This window comes from Hemitrygon akajei, chromosome 7 (genome assembly GCF_048418815.1).
Source record: "Hemitrygon akajei chromosome 7, sHemAka1.3, whole genome shotgun sequence".
Lineage (NCBI taxonomy): Eukaryota > Metazoa > Chordata > Chondrichthyes > Myliobatiformes > Dasyatidae > Hemitrygon > Hemitrygon akajei.
Genome location: NC_133130.1, coordinates 151,971,084 through 151,989,354, shown reverse-complemented (window position 1 = coordinate 151,989,354; position 18,271 = coordinate 151,971,084).

The window sequence follows — 18,271 nt, the reverse complement described above, 5'->3', positions numbered from 1 at the left end:
ACATGGAGAAACCATCACAAATTACATATTCTCCAGTGATCCTATGATTTCAGTCTCTGACACAGATACGTGAGCAGCCTTCAAGAGGGTGAGCCCATGAAAAACATCCAGCCCAGATAGGGAACTAAGTACTAATGACCTGTGCTGATAAACTGGCTGACGTGTTCACTGAGTTCTTTAACCACTCTCTTTGGTAGTCTCTGGTACCCAGTTGCTTCGAGCAGGCTTCAATTATTCCAATGCCCAAGAAGAGCTGCCTCAATGACTATCGTCCAGTTGCAGATGCCATCTCATTAGCTCTTCACTCAACCCTGGAACATCTGGACAGCAAAGGTGCATACATCAGGATGCTCTTTCTTGACTACAGCTCAGCATTCAATACTATCGTCCCCTCGAAACTAATCAATAAGCTCCAAGTCCTTGTCCTCGATATCTCCTTGTGCTATTGTACCCTGGATTTCCTCACTTGCAGACCCCAGTCTGTTCAAATTGACAATAACATCTCCTCCTCTATCTCCATCAGCACAGATGCACCAGAAGGCTGTGTGCTTAGTCGCAAGCGAGGATAATGTCACTTAACTTTATGCCCCATCATTGATATTGTCCCATAGCCAATGGACTCACTTTCAAGGACACTTCAACACATGTTCTCAATATTGATTGCTCATTTATTTGTTATTATTATTACTTCCTTTTTCTATTTGCACAGTTTGTTGTCTTCTGCACTCTGGTTGAACGTCCAAGTTGTGGGCAATGTTTTTTTTAATTCTGTTTTGGTTATGATTCTGTAGATTTACTGAGTATACGTACAAGAGAATGAATCTTCGGGTTATATATCGTGATGTATATGCACGTTCACTTTGGACTTTGGTTTTGGACTTCTTGTGAATTTCTTTCAGTGTTTTCAAGCTTCTTCAAGGTTGACGTTGGGCTGTTGCAGAATAAAGGTATGAGTCCACAGGATTTGAAAAAGAGTAACCAACCAGTGATCTGTGGAACTCTGTAGATATTACTTCAGAGTAAATGAAAGAATAATGCAAAGCAATCCAAATTGTTGGGATTGACTCAAAGGTTGCAATGGTGCACCCACTTCAGTGTTCAATTCTATGTTCATTAATTAAATATAATTACCTTGGTCCACACTGGACCCAATGACAAAGTATCAAGGACTAATGATTGCATTGATACCTACGTTCCCAACTCATGCTTGCACTTTCTGGACCAAGTTGGCCACTCTCTTTATGTTAAGCTTCTGGACTATCTGCAGGAAGTTTAAAATGTAAAATATGGCTTATTGAAGTTAAAATATACTTTTCTTCAAGTTTGTTGAGAGCATTCTGCACTTATGTGAATATAGCAGATATTAATTCAGTAATCAATTATTATTATAAATTGCAAGCAGTAAATTGATGTTTAACTGGCTTACAGACCAAGATTGAATATGCATCAGCCAAATGTTAACAATGGGGTTGTGTTTAACAGCCTGCATCAAAACAAGTAACATGGCTAAATTATTTGCATCATTGTGACTGAGGTTAAGTGGGTAGACCAGGCTGATGTTGTTGCTTAGCATATCAAACATGATTACAAGTATATTTGCAATCAATAGCTAATAGTGTACTCTGGCATCTGTCTCTCTGTCTTCAGAAGGTTTCAGAATATCTGTGTCAACAGAGGTGTTAGGACATTCACAAGTGTCACCCGTGTAGGTATATAATTCAAAGGAAGCATTGTCACAGCAAAATATTGAAGTAAATGATGATATTGTAACATTGAAATACTATTGAATCTCCTGCTGTTATCTTTGGGCTTAAGCATTGCGGTGAACTACATATACCTATCTGGACACGCCCCCTCCCCCTTGCTGACTGCTCCTGTGGCTCCTCCCACTGACCATGGCTCCTCCCACGGACCCCGGTATAAAGGCGATTGGGGACTCCGACCCGGCCTCAGTCTCCAGGATGCAGTGTGGTGGTCAATTGCTGCTTGTTCTTTCTTCCAGCCAATAAAAGCCGATATCTCGCCTCACGTCTCCATGAGTTATTGATGGTGCATCAAGCGTATAAAAATGTGATGTACTTTCGGGTTTTTGATCTTCTACTGAAAGTGTCACCAAGAGAAAGGCTGTTTGTTGTGATGAATAAAGACTTTCATACTTTCAACTTCAGTGACTCTCCTGTGACTTCGATCACAGTCACAACATTGAAGTTAATGAACCCTCTTACCGAGGTGAATCAATAACAAGCTATTGCTTCTCTTCACTTACATTATGCTTTTCTGCAAAATCAAAATCCACCCCATTCTTTTTTAAAGCAGTCATAACATTGATATAGTTCTCCCTCTGGATCTTGTTAGATGCAAAGTGGGAAATGGTGTGAGAAGCTGGCAATAATGTGTATGATACTACCTGACATAATAACCAAATCTTGCTTTTTCATTAACTTCAAGAAACAAAAATGATTTCTAGTCCAGATTCTACGGACCAAATTGTTATTTAACAATCCCCCCCCCCCCCATGCAAAATCCACTCAGGCCATGATATAAGGTCTGCAATTAGTGTAATTACAGTTGCTGAGGGATTAAGTGCATTATTTGTGTCAGTGTTATTGCCCAAGTGGGCAGTTAGTCAACCATTGCAGGCTTTATATTCTCACATGGAGATAAAAATCTTGTGAAGTCAATATTCACCTAAGTGTCAAGTAATCAGATAATTGTGTCTTCCATAATCAATTAAAGGTTCTAGCTCTTTATCCTGTTAAGTATGGTAGTCACATATATAAAATTTACTTTATTTGAAAATGTTGCTTTTTGCCTTAAGCATTGCATGTTGGAATAAGTTACACACTCTGAAGAAAGCAGGGAGAACTGAATTCCTGTACATATGACATTGCACTAGCGGATAGTGCGACACTATTACAGCCTAGGGCATTCCAGAGTTCAGAGTTCAATTCTGGCATTGTCTTTAAGGTGTTTGGCCATCCTCCCCATGGAATGCATGAGTCTTCACTGGGTACTCTGCTTTTCTCCCACTTTCCAATGACATATTCGTTAGCAGGTTAATTGGTCATTGTAAATCGTTCTGTGATTAGGCTAGGGTCAATTTGATGAGTTGCTGGGCTCAAGGCTCAAAGGGCCATTAGGGCCTATTCCATGCAGCATCCCTAAAATAATTTTTTTTTAAAATAACAAATAGTGTATTCTGTATCTCCAGGCAGTTATTTAGAGATGTATAATGCATAAACTGAGGAAAAATCAGCAGATTACTCATCACTTTTGTCATCACCTTAAAACAAGTAAAGCTTAGAATCTATAGGGAATGAGGCCCAGGAGTGAAGTAACATTTAAACACCATTAAGGATTGGCTGTAAGCAGCCAATTAATGATATTTGAGCAGGTTTGCACCAAAAATCAATGTCAGATTCTATATAAACAGTTTGTCCTTTTACAAATCATGTATTCTTATTCTGGGCTCAAATATATTCATTAGCATGCAAGTACGTCAAGTGACACTGTCATTGACTCAGTGTGGAATATACAGATGACCAATAAAGGGTTCTGAAGAGGAAAAGAGCAAAGCAGTGGACCAGATATATCATCGATGGTATGGCTGGGAGGAAAGGTAATTAGAAAACTGACAGGGTAAATGAAAAAGCTCGCCACTTTCATATAATGAATGACTTTGAAGTGTAGTAGTGACTATTGTTGGTGATCCAGATTGGTTATTATTTTGAGCTGCCCTTAAATAACTGGGACACAGGAAAATAACAGGCAAGAACAACTTAAACCTTGTGATTTATGAAATTATAGTCTGAGAAGATTATTGCAAAAACAGGTTATTTAATGCAGTCCTAGTGCTTAACTTTAGCTTTAAAAACAATTGTCAGACCTTGGAACATCTGATTATACTTGTATGAAAGTTGTTAAATGCACACTAGTACATTAGTGTATCTGCACATTTTGATGGCCTAGAGATAAAAATGCACAGAAGTAGCATGGTAGTAACTAGATTTTGTTATCATGCACATACTGCTCTGACCTATCTTGTAGTATCAAGTCACTACTCTATACGATGAACGAGCCTCCATAAGTGCTATCGGAAGCGGTGCATCACAAACATTTTTTTCATGGAGAGGATATTTTAATCTCTGAGCATCCTGGCATAGAAAACAGTTGAATCAGGAAAAATGAGGAAAAGAGATTACTGAATGTGCAAGTAAAATAAGCAATCTGTGACCTTTCCAAATATTTCTGTGCTTAACTATTCAGGACATCAGATTCAACAAGCTTATGGCATGTATAGCTAAAGATCCAACATTCCACATTCTCAACACTTTATAAAATGTGTGAATGCCCAAAAGAACAAAATGATAGGCAGAACTACTAATCTAGGTTGAAATTTATTTATTCCAGCGCAGAGTTCAGAGCAGTTCTTGGAAACATTATACAATTTTTAAAGTCAACATGAACTATGAATTGACACAGGAAACTTCAATTGGTAGAATGCAGGAGTGTGCTACATGATATATCTTACCTGTTGAGCAAACAGACAAGAGTCACTTGCTGTATCGAAACTCCAGACACTTTAGAGAATGTGTTTTAGCTTCTATCAATTACCAATTGCCATCCCTAACTTAATAATCCAACTCTGATCTATTTTCACTTACTGTATTACCTATAAAGTTCTGAATAACCTCATATGTTGTACTTAAATGTTGCTCAGTTGTGCATTTCCTACACAAAGAAATTTATACAAATTCAAGTTCAATTTAAGCTGCATTGTCATTCGACCGTACATATGAATACAGTCAAGCAAAACAGTGTTCCTCTGGGGCCAAGTTGCTAAACATAGTACCAATAGTCACACACAGCACAAATATCACATATAATTATGATAGAAGTAAAACATACAGTCACAGAAAAAATAAAAAATGAAAATAATAATACTATACCCTAAATCTCTGAGAGTCACGGCAAGTAGATTGATGGCACGTGGATGTTGTCCTGGAACCATGTTTCTGCAAGGATAGCCCGAAGCAGTTCTTCATCTCGCTCAAGTGCAGCCACAAACAAACTCAACCCAGCTTGCCTTCCACCATGAACAGTAGGGGGCAGCGTCAACAGGAAAAGCCAGCCCCCAACCCAGCATGGAATCTAATTTCACGCAGCCAACTTTAGCATTTCCTCCCTGCCGGACGCAAAGGTAGCCCTGAGGCATGAGGAGTTGGTCCGTGCTACAGCCGAGGCCATGCAGCTCCCCTGCCATCGGTCTCACCAATGAAAAAGAGAATCAGACTCACAGTATCCCCTATTACCTATGTCCAACTGGGTCTTGTGATCACAAAAACAATGTCCAAGCCAATCATTTCTACCGTTTGTTGGATCGCCTCAGCGTACCACCTCTGACACCAGGTGGCTGAAATAGGCTGCAACATGGTACACAACAAGTCCAGCTCCACCACTATCATGCAACTCCCTTGTGGGGGTAAACCTGCCATACTTGATATTCTTAATATCCAGCAGTATCTTAGCAGTCATATAAAAGACTTGACCAATGAACAGTCACACTTTTGTTTGGACCCAGAGAGGCCACTATGTACGAGCACACTGCCATCTTATCAGACTTATCCTCGGCTCTACTTTCATCAATATGCTTTGTAACATCTATGTACATCAAAATACCAAAACAATGAAATGCATTGCTTGCATCAACTCAAATCAGCAAAGGCGTGCCTGCAGCAGCCCGCAAGTGTTGCCATGTTTCTGGTGCAATTTCGCCAGTTCCTAATGCAAGTTGTCAATTGCATGCAGTAAACTGAGGTTAAAGGCACGCCTTTGTAAATAAACAACACTGTCTGAAAGAGATATGGTTTTCAAAATGGTGACTATGATACGTTTGCAAATGCATCCAACCAAACTTTAAGATAATGGGGGGGTGGGTGTTAACCGACCTTCATGAATCCAAGTAACTATGGGTATCATCTGGTTCTCTATTGTTAAATGTTTTTAGACTATCTGCCAATTATTTTCTCCCAACTTTTGGAATTTTTAACCTTTTGAAGCTTCTGAAACTTCAGAGGTGTCTTATCAATGTGCTTCCACTGTAAAAATGTACCTCAAAGGAACCACTTGTCAATCCAAAGTATTGAAGTAAACAATGTCATTGTAACTAGTGAAGTTGTATTGAATCACCTACTGTTAACTTTGGTCTTAAGGGTACTTTTGGCTTCATGGGACTCTACAAGAGAGTCTCCATGAAAACGTCTGTTGTGATGAATAAAGGCTTTCACATCTACAACTTCTCCAGTTTCTCCAGAAACTTAGCCGCAGTCACAAAATTTAATGTATGATGTACTGTTAACATATGTACATTAACAGTAGAAATATATGCATTTTTCAAAGTTCATTAAGAAAAGCTCAGTCTCACAATAAAACAAATGGAAGAGACAAGATGTACAACTTTGCAAGAATTACTCATAAGTGTGTTCCCAGAGCTCTTTTATCTTACACAGTCTGGCTGTAACCTCAATGATGCAGGTTTATCGAACTTCATCTTACTAAAATATGTTAGATCTATTCTCTAATGGTTAGCAAATCTCATTTTCTTCAGTAATCCTATCCAGAATTGGGACTGAATTGTTGGTTAGTCCACAATGTAGACCTATTTTTCTGTTTTAGTCCCTCAGACAATAGCTCCTGTCTGGTGCAGATAACAGCAAGATTGATGACATGCTAAGATCACTGATAGTACACTATCCGACAATCATTTCCTGGGCTTACATTATTGACAAATTAGCTTCTGAAACAAATGGCATCTCAGTTATTATTTTGCTTTCAGTCATAAGTCATTTTTGGGATTATCATTTCTTGTGTGTCAGGAACATATGACAATGTCAAGTACTTGAATGAGCAATGTTAAAATTGATAAAGAAAATGTGCTATTAGAAGAGCATTTCAGTTCACTACATATTTAACCTTGGTGTTTTATTTTGTTGTTGATATTGTCAATGTGCAAAATTCTTCCTGAATGAAGTTTACAGTTTGCTGAACATTGATTAATGTCATCAAAAACTAGTGGAGACTCATTGAGTATTACCCCCCACCACCACAAAATTTATAAGGGGGGTGGTGTTCAAATTATGTTTCAAGATCCATTGGACCCTGGAGTTAGTGAAGAATCCATGCAAATTGTAAAGATGGGTACTAGAAGGTTGGCATGGCCATGGTTGTTGAAGGATCTGCTTTATGCTGTATAACTTTATGGTTTATTAAGAAGGGAAACCGAAGTGAAGCTGGAGAACATTAGAACATAAGGCACTGAGAGAATCAATATCAACTGCAAAGAAGACTAGCATAATTATACAACACACACAAATGCTGGAGGATCTCAGCAGGCCAGACAGTATCTATGGAAAAAAGTACAGTCGACATTTTGGGCCAAAACCTTTTGGCAGGACTGAAGCAAAAAAGCTGAGGAGTATATTTGCCCGCCCATCGGCTCCCTCTGGTGCCCCACCCCTTTTTCTTTTTCCATGGTCTTCTGTCTCTTTCTCTAATCAACTTTCCAGCTCTTTACTTCATCTCTCCCCCTCCAGATTTCATCTATCACCAGGTGTTCCTCTGTCCTCTCCCTTCACCTTTTAAATCTACTCCTCGGCCTTTTTTCTCAGTTTTGCCCCGAAACGTTGACTGTACTTTTTTCCATATATACTGCCTGGCCTGCTGAATTCCTCTAGCATTTAGTGTGTGTTGCTTGGATTTGCAGCATATGCAGATTTTCTTTTGTCTGACATGTCAGTCCATGGCCTCCTCTACTGTCACAATGAGGTCACACTCGATCAAAGGAGCAATGTCTTGTATTTCATCTGGGTAGCCTCCAACCTAATGGCATGAACATTAATTTCTCAAACTTCCAGTAATGCCCTCTCCCCTTCACCATTTCCCATTTCCATTTCCCTCTCACCTTAACTCCTTATTAGGCTATCATCACCCTCCTCTTCTTCACCTTTTCTTTCTTCCATAACCTTCTGTCCTCCCCCATGAGATTCCCTTTCTCCATCTTTGTATCTCTTTCACCAATCAACTTCCCAGCTCTTTACTTCACCCCCCCCCCAGATTCACCTATCACCTGTAGTTCTTCCTCCCCTCCCCCCACTTTCTTACTTTGATTCCTCATCGATTTTTCTCAGTCTTGATGAAGGGTCTTGGCCTAAAACTTCGACTATACTCTTTTCTGCTGAGTTCCTCCAGCATTGTGTGTGTGTTGCTTAGCTTTCCAGCATCTGCAGATTTTCTCTTGTTTGTGATTGGCGTAATTATACATTGCATTAATGCTTTTCAGAATTCTCCAACACAGCCCTTCAAGCTTATTCCATCATTTATTATGATCTGATCAGCTCCACTTTCCTGTCTGTTCCTCAGGTCTTCCTAATTTACCAAATATCTGCCATTTCAGCCTTCAACATATTAAATGATTCCATGGCTTCTTCGAGAAGTAGTTACAAAGATTCACAAAACTCTGAAAGAAGGAATTTCTCCTTTCTCTTCTGAATGGGCTCCGGGTGTTGGCGCTTGGCCAAGTGGTTAAAGCTTTGGGCTGGCAATCTGAAGGTTGTTAGTTCGAGCCTCAGCCGAGGCAGCATGTGCGTCCTTGATCAAGGCACTTAACTACACATTGCTCCTGCATGTTTATAGCCCAGTGGTGGCAGTTGGTGCAGTATGGACAAGACAAGACCTAGTTAAAAATTCCTGCATGAGAGCCGACAAGATAGAAGAGAGGAGAGGAAAGAAAATAGAACCAAATGCTGCAGAAGAATTTGAAAATGAAAGCTGTCTGAAGGAAAGTAAAGAGACTAAAATATAGAGTGGAGAGAAAATTATTGAGTTCAAAATAGAGAGATGGAGAACAGATGGACAGAAGAGATTGAAGGAATTTGAAAAATAAGGAAAAGGGAGGAAATGAAAAGAGAACATATGGAAGAGGAAAGAAAAGGGTATTGTACGATTTGTTGCAGATGTAGGATTTTGCTGATAAAGTTTACAAGCAGCTACATACTGAAAAAAATAAGTCCTCCAGAGTACATCAGAGCTAATTGCCCACTGATTTTGACTTCCTCTTGTACATAATCTTACATATTCACATTTTTATATCTGAACAAATTTGACTTAGAGAGGAGTAAGCTTTAATGTGTCAGACTATGTGCTGTGCTGGAGTGGTGAAGGGTGGTGACAGCACTGAGTTCCCAATGTGAATCTCCCAATGTGGAATCCAAGCTGTTTTATTAATCACTGAAAGAACAGCTTCACAAACATCGAGCTGGGCTTCCTCAAGTTATTGAGATTTAATAGGCTCAGAATAACTGAACACGGAAATGTGACTGTTAGGGATGGGTACTCCTAATTCATGTTATTTCAGTGATGATGGCAACAGAATTATTTTACATCCACAGTTGATCTTGACTAGATTGGTAAAGTTCATCTGGTAAAGTCATTCCTATTGTGATATTAGTTGGGAAATTCCAGGATTTTTCTCCAGTTATAATTTATAATGGAGATGAGTGCCTTTAGCAGATTTGTCGTAGAAGTGAACCACTAATGTAATACTGTTCTCAAGTAACTGCACAACTTGTCCTTTACCCTGGATTTCAAAAGTTTGGAAGGACATGTACAGTTGCATGCTGCAATGAAATAAAAATCCAGATTCAGTTTAATTTATTTATCACATGTACATTGAAACATAGTGATATGTGTCACTTGCATTAACAACCGACACAACCTAAGGATATGCTGTTGTACATAGCCAACATAGCATGCCCACGTGTTCAGCAGAACACAAGCAATAAAAACAGCACAACAACTAAACAAAACAACACTAAAATATGCCAATTTGCCATTTCCACCCACTCATACACTCGCACACACACAACCCCAGGACAGACCACCTCCAGACTTCCATTCACCAGTCCTTGGCCCTGGACTCTCAGGGCTGCAGAAAATGGGCCTTCAATCTTCAGTCCATAGTCCTGACTCACTGACATCCAAAACTTCAACCTTTAGATTTCGACCTATGGATTCGCTGATCCCTGAACTTCTACCTCCAAAACCTCTGGGTATCAACCTCAGAAATTGCCACTCATGGAACATTGACCTTGGGGTCTCAACCTCTGGAATCGTAAGGGCCCCAACCCTGGGATTTGCTTTCCTGTGCTGGAATTCACGGGCTCCTGTGGTTCCAGCCCACACAAACCTCTATGACCCTGATACAATTTGACCTGTGGGGACCAGCCAAACCTGGTGTGAGTTGGGGGTGGGGGGGGGTGGTCATCAGCCCTTGTTCACAGGGTCCGACAACTTCAGTGATTGACCCCAGGGATCACTGGTCTTCGTTCTCAGTGCCTGATAAGGACTCCCATTCATGGGCACCGCTGGCCTTCGACTGTGGAGTGCTCTGGCCAAGACTCTGGTCAATAGCTCCCACCATTGATACTTAACACCCCTTCATCCCTAAGCCCTAATCTCTCCCGCTAGCTTCCCATGCTGCCTTCAAAATTGTCCCTCTGAACTGAAAATAGCTTAATCTCAGCAATGACCTTGATGACATTGCAGCTCAGAATCAGATTTACTATCACCAGCATGTGTCGTGAAATCTATTAACCTGGTACTTAGTAGCAGCAGTTCAATGCAATACATAATATAGACGAAAAAATAAAATAAAATAATAATAATAATTAATAAATAAGTAAATCGATTACAGTATAAGTATATTGAATAGATTAAAAATCATGCAGAGAATAGAAATAATATACATTTAAAAAATGAGGTGGCGTTCAAGGGTTCAATGTCCATTTACGAATCGGATGAGAGGGGAAGAAGCTGTTCTTGAATCGCTGAGTGTGTGCCTTCAGTCCTCTATACCTCCTTCCTGATGGTAACAGTGAGGAAAGGGCATGCCCTGGGTTTTGGGGGTCCTTAATAATGAACACTGCCTTTCTGAGACATCACTCCTTGAAGATGGCCTGGGTACTCTGTAGGCTAGTACCTAAGATGGAGCCGACTAAATATACAACCCTCTACAGCTTCTTCTGGTCCTGTGCAGTAGCCTCCCATAGCAGAATGTGAGGCAGCCTGTCAGAATTTTCTCCACGGTACATCTATAGAAGTTTTTGAGTGTATTTATTGACATACCAAATCTCTTCAAACTCCTAATGAAGTAGAGTCGCTGTCTTGCCTTCTTTATAACTGCATCGATATGTTGGGACCAGGTTAGGTCCTTAGAGATCTTGGCACCCAGGAACTTGAAACTGCTCACTCTCTCCACTTCTGATCCCTCTGTGAGGATTGGTGTGTAAATTTTCTATGTACTCTTTCAAACTTGTTTACATCTTACCTGTAGGTAGGTGACCAAAACTGCATACAATGCTCTAAGTTAGCCTTCACCAATGTCCTATACAACTTCAACATAACATCCCATATCCTTCACTCAATATGTTGATTTATGAAGGCCAATTTCTACAACCTTATCTACCTGTGACACACTTTCAATGAACTATGGACCTGTAGTCCCAGATTCCTTTGATCTATCACACTCTTCAGTGCCCTACTGTTCATTGTGTAAGACCTACCCTGGATGTCCTACTGAAGTACAAAACCTTTCACCTGTCTGCATTTAATTCTATCTGCCATTTTTCAGCACATTTTTCCAGCTGATGCAGATCTTCCTGCGTGCCATTATAGCCTTCTTCATTGTCCACTACACCTCCCCCCCCATCTCGGTGACAGAAATTTGCTGATCCAGTTAAACGCATTATCCTCCAGATCATTGATAAGAATTACAAACTACAAAGGACATATCACTGATCCCTGTGGCACACCACTAGTTACAGGCTTCCAATCAGAGAGACAACACTCTACTACCATTCTCTGGCCTTTCGCACAAAGCCAATATCTAATCCTATTCACTACCACATCCTGAATGCTGAGCAACAGAACCTTCTCAACCAGCCTCCCATGTGGGACTTTGTTAAATGCCTTACTAAAGTCTAGGTAGACAATATCCACTGTCTTAACTTCATCCACTTTCCTAGTAACTTCCCTGAAAAACTCTATAAGATTGTTTAGACATGACCTACCATGTATGAAGCCATACTGACTATTCTTAATCAGTCCAGGTCATCCAAAAACTTATATATCTGGTCCGTTAGAATACCGTCCAATAACTTTCCCACAGCTTATGTCAGCCTAAAATTTCCTGGTTTATGTTTAAAGTCTTTTTTAAGGAGCAGAACAACATCAGCTAACATTCAATCATCTGATCGCTAAGGATGACTTAAATATCTCTGCTAGGGCCCCAGCAATTTCTGCATTTGCCTTACGAAGGAACTGAGGGAATACCTTGTTAGACCCTGGGGATTTATCCACAGTGATTTGCCTCAGGGTAGCAAACAATTCCTCCTCTGTCATCTATACAGAGCCGCTTTGTCTTACTTCTATAGACTCTGCGTCTGTCTCCTGAGGAAATACAGATGCAAAGAATTTTTTTAAGGTTTCTCCCATTTGTTTTGACTCCAAACATGGACTATCATTCTGGGACCAGAAGGGACCAGTTTTGTCCTTTGCAATTCTTTAGCTCTTTACATATACTGTATGTGGTATCTGTTAGGATACTTCTTCACCTTGTCTGCTAGAGCAACTTCATGCCTTCTTTCGGCCTTCTTGATTTCTTCCTTATGAGTCCTCTTGTATTTCTTATACTCCATAAGCATCTCATTTGTTCCTACTTGCTACCTGCTATACACCTCGTTTTTTTTTCTCTCTTAACCAGTGTTGCAGTATCTGTTGAAAACCAAGGTTCCCTAAACTTGATATCTTTACCTTTTGCTCTGTCGGGCATATACATGCTTTGTGCTTTTAAAATTTTGTTTTTAAAGGCCTTCCACTTACCAAGTACATCTTTACCAGCAAACAGCCTACCCCCATCCACACTTGCAAAATCAGCTTTGATACCATCAAAATTGGCTTTTCTTCAATTTAGAATCTCAACCCGTGTACCAGACCAATTATTTTTTGCGTATTTACTTTGAAATTAATGACATTGCGCTCACCGGATGCAAAGCGTTCCTTGCACAAACTTCTGTCACCTGACCTGTCTCATTCCCTAATAGCAGGTCCAATATCACACACTCTCTTGTTGGGATTTCTACATAGTGATGAAAGAAATATTCCTGAACACATAAGTCAAACTCTATTCCGTCTAGTAGTTTTACAGTATGGGATTCCCAGTCAATGTGTGGAAAGTTAAGATCACCTACTATAACAGCCTTATGTTTCTTAAAACAGTCTGAAATCTCTTTATTAATTTGATCTTCTAAATCCCTTGGACTGTTGCGGGGTCTGTAATATAGCTATATTTACATAATTATAGCTTTTTTACTTCTCAGTTCCACCCATAATGCCTCACTAGGGAGAGAGAAGGCAGCCTTGGACTTTGTTCCATTGAGGGATGATCTCATTGTGGTGTATAAGCTTCTGGGGACATCTGTAAGTAAGGTGAACGCACAAAGCAGATTTCCCAGCACAAAGGATTCTACAATAGATATGCTTCAGATCAAAAGGAAAACTACCCAAAGGCAACTTTGTCACCCACAGGGTGGTCCATACATGAAACAAGCTGCCAGACAAATGTATCTGAAGCAGGTACCTTTGCAACATTTAGATCATAGAACAAAGATTAATACAGCACAGAAACAAGCCTAACCACAATATTGTGCCAAATTAATTAAATTAGTAATCAATGCCCAACTAAACCAAGTTCTTCTGTCTTCACAAAGCCTATATCTGTTCATTTCATGCATATCCATGGATATCCCAAATGTGTCTATTTTCCTTGAAAACATTACCACCCCAGGATGTGCATCACCCCACTACTCTCTTTGTAAAAACACTTGCCCTGCACATCTCCCTAGAAATTCAATGCCCCACACCTTAAACATAATCCCTCATGTCTATGTAATTTCAATGCTGGAATAAAGATAATGGCTGTCTACTCCATCAATGCCCCTCACAGTCCTGTAAGCCTCCACCAGGTCTCCCTTTAGGTTCCAAAGAAAACAACCCAATTTCCTCCAACTTCTATCCACAACACATGCTCCCAAATTCATGCAGCATCCAAGCAAACTTCCAATGCACCTTTTCCAAATCTTTGACGTCCTTCCTCTAATGGGCAACTTGACTGAATGCAATACTCCAGATACAGCCTAACTATAATTTTGTAAGGCAGCAACATAACTTTCCAACACCTGAACTCAATTCCTTTTCTGATAATCCCTTCCTACCACTCCATGCAGCACATCTAACCCAGAGACCTGGACCCTAAGATCCCTCTGCTTATCAACACTGTTAAGGGGCTTGCCATTAAGAGTATACTATTTCCTTACATTTAGTCTCCCAAGGTGCAGCACTGCACACCCAGCCAAACTCCATCTGCCATCTCCCTGCCCATATCCACTACTGATCTAAATGTCACCATGTCTTTTGCAGTCCTCTATGCATTCCACAACATCATCACCCTTCATTTTGCCTACAAACCTATTAACCTATCTATCCATTTTTCATCTAAGTCATTTATTTATCACAAACAGCAAAGGTCCCAGCATGGATTCCCCATGAAATCCAGCTATACCCAGACCTCCAGCCAGATTAAGTCCCTTCAACCATTATCCTCCATATTTTATGGGCAAGCTAATCCTGAATTCAAGTAGCCAATTGAGCATGGATCCCATGCATCTCAGTCTTCCAAACGAGCTCCCATCAAACACCTCACCAAAATCCACATAGACAACATCAAAAAACTCCATCCTCATCACCTCCTCAAAAAACTCAATAAAATTAGTAAGACACGACCTGCCCTGCACAAATCCATGCTGGCCACTCCCAATTAGGCTATAATTTTCCAAATCGTACTGGAATTCTAACGATTCTGCATTGGATTCCTGTATCATTTAGAATTGATCTTAATGTTCTCTTACTTGTTTTCAAAGCTCCAAATGGTCTGGAACCAGAGTACATCACAGAACCGTTTTTGTTTTATAATTCTGCTTGAACCCTCAGTTCTTCTTTTGCCAGTCCCTTAAAATTCAAACAATCTTCCTCAGAAGAAAATTGGCAAATCAGTTATTTTTAAATTACATTCCTAAACCGTGGAACTCAATACCTAAAACTATAAGGGATGCAGACTCAGTTGACACCTTCAAATGTCTGCTCAAAACCTATTTATTTATCCTTGCTTTTGACTAACATCATTTTGTCTTTCATTTTTATGTTTGCACTTTATCCCATTGTAAAGCACTTTGAACTGTATTGTTTGCATGAAAAGTGCTTTATAAAATGGTTATTATTAATATTATTATTATTAAATGTTCATAAATGCTATCAGCAGTAGTGAAAGGGGATTCATTGGTTAGGGGGACAGACAAGACATTCTGTGGATGAGAATCAGATTCCTGGATGGCATTGTGGAAGGAAAGCTGAACTTTCATGTGCCCTTTCACTTATTTTATAAGATGGAACAATACTGCGAAGAACAGGCCCTTTGTTCCATGTTATTTTGCTGAACTAATTAAGATTGTCTTCCAATTAAACTATTCCCTTCTGCTTTTTAAATGTCTTTCAATTTTCTTTATTTTTATTTAACTTATTCATAGTAAATGTCAGATTTTCTCAATGTTTCTCAAATGCCAACAAGAGAATTCTCCAACTAACTTCAATATTGGCTTGAAGTTGATTGGAGGCTGGTATTGAGGGCACTTGATGTTCTTGTCTCTCTTGCAGACACTTTCGGGACTTGAGTGCAAAAGTCTAGACCCTCGCTGGAGGAGCTCTGCCCTATCAAATGTGCCATCTTTTATACGAGGCATTAAACTGAGTCCCAATCTTCCTGTTTATTCAGATCATCATTAAAGGAGAGAAAGTGTGTTACACTTTCTTGTCTAATGTTTTTCACTTTAGATAACATACTTTAAAACAGATTATCCACTCATTATCACAGTTGTGGGATCTGCGCATTGCCTGCCAGGTTTCCTACAGTATAACAATTACTACATTTCACAGTGGTATTTCATTGATTGTGAAATGCTTGCAACATCCTGAGGTTGTGGGAAGTGCTATAGAATTCCTGTAAAAATTCCAAGTTCATGTGTTTCCAGATACCTGTGAAAATTAGACAAGTTCTTGCTGGAGGTTTAAATAGGTTGGACATAATCCAGAGATGGAGAAGCCTTTGTCTGATCCAGGAACAATTTGTTTAAATAGTTCTGAATACTTAAACAAAGTTTCACCTTCAGGTAGAAATATTGCAAATCTCTTTTTGTTCCATGCACTTATGTAATTAACAGTAAACAGAACTACAGAACTTAGCTAAGTGAATGGCTATTGCTGGAAGATACAAGGAAGGTTCAGTAACAGGACCAGAACATGGCAGCTATGATTGCTTAACTTACAACTTGTGGGGCTTTACTTCACTCATGTTCAAATGGTCTCTTGATCTACATAACTCTTCTTGATTAAAAGCAACATTCTCTGTGAGCTGACAGGGACAGTCTTCTGAGACAGCCTGCTTTTGATGATGGACTTGAAAATCACGGTGTGGGTGGTACATTCAATCACTCTTACAATCTAAAGTGTATTTTCCATTCTTTCTCTGACATGCATGATAAGAGAAATATTCTCCAATTCCAGTGTGAACTTTTAGGAAAAGGAAACTACTTAATATTTTTTGGCATTTTACTTTGCTCTTTACTTTTTTGTCTGTACATCCTTTAAAAGACACACTGAAATTAGTAGAAACTTTCATTGCTTCTTGTATAATCTCAGTTTTCTTTTAACAAAGTCCAGTGGCTGTTTCAGAAGCCAGGTTTCCTTAAAAGCTGAGTAACACACACAATATACTAGTGAAACTCTGCAGGTCAGGCAGCATCTATGCAGAGCCGAATTGATGAGTTGTGTAGCCTAATTCTTTTCCTATATCTTATAGTTTAAGGAGAGGAATAAAGAGTTGATGTTTCGAGCCTAGACCATTCATCTGCACTGGAAGGGAAAAGGGAAGAGGCTAGAATAAGCGGGTTGGATGGGGAAGAAGTACAATCTGGTAAGTGATAGGTGAAGCCAGATAGGGGGAAGGTAAATAGGTGGGATGATGTGAGAAGCTGGGAGGTGATAGGTGGAAAAGCTCTAGGACAGAAGACGAAGGAATCTGATCGGAGTGGATAGTGGACTATGGGAGAAAGGGAAGGAGGAGGGGCAGAGGAAGATGATAGGGGTTGAGAAGATGAGAAGTTTTAAGAGTGGAGCCAGAATGGGGAATAGAAAAAATGAGAAGGGGGAGAGGGGAGAAATTACCTGATGTTGGAGAAATCAGTGTTCATGCCACCAGGTTGGTTGCTACCCGGATGGAATCTGAGGTGTTGCTCCTCCATTCTGAGAGCAGCCTCATCACGGTAGTAAAGGAAGCTATCAACCGACATGTCAGAATGGGAATAGAAAGTGGGAAATCCTCTCTGCTGTGGAAGGAGAGAAGGTGCGAAACAAAGCGGTCCCTCAATCTAATAGGGTCTGACCAGAAGGGAGGATTTCACCGACCCACAGGTGCTGCCCGACCTGCTGAATTCCTTCAGCATTTTGTAAGTGCTACTCTGGATTTTCAGCATCTTCAGAATCTCTTAAGTTTATGATTTCTTTAAGAGCTGTTAAAATTGGTTGGTGCACAACACAATTTGAAAATCTGTCATTTCTGTTGATGAACTTTCTGTTTCTTTTTCCCACATCAGTATTACCACTTTCCAAACCTGTCATTTCATTTGAGAAAACCATTTCCCATGAATTTATCAAACCGAGCGGGTCTTAAGGGCTGAAATCTCTGTTCTGGCTTCTAATTTACATGTATGAAAACAGTTTCAGGGAAATGCAATGTCTACTTCACACCCAATTCTAGTAACAATTCAGTTTGATGCAGCTATCAGTAACAACGAATTTGTTAATTTCACAGGATGAAATGAGCTTCTGTTAGATTTCATTCACTTTCTGATTAAAAACCCAGCAAACTGCTGACGATCCAAAAGGCAGGACTGGTTGAAATGACCAAATGAAAGAGGGAAGTATAGCATAAGGATATATAACATCTTCCAGGATGCCACAAAGCTCTTGCTGGCAATAGTTGAAATACAGGAAATATGACTATCAATTTAAGTCAAATAGCAATGACAAACAGCAGTGTGACAATAAT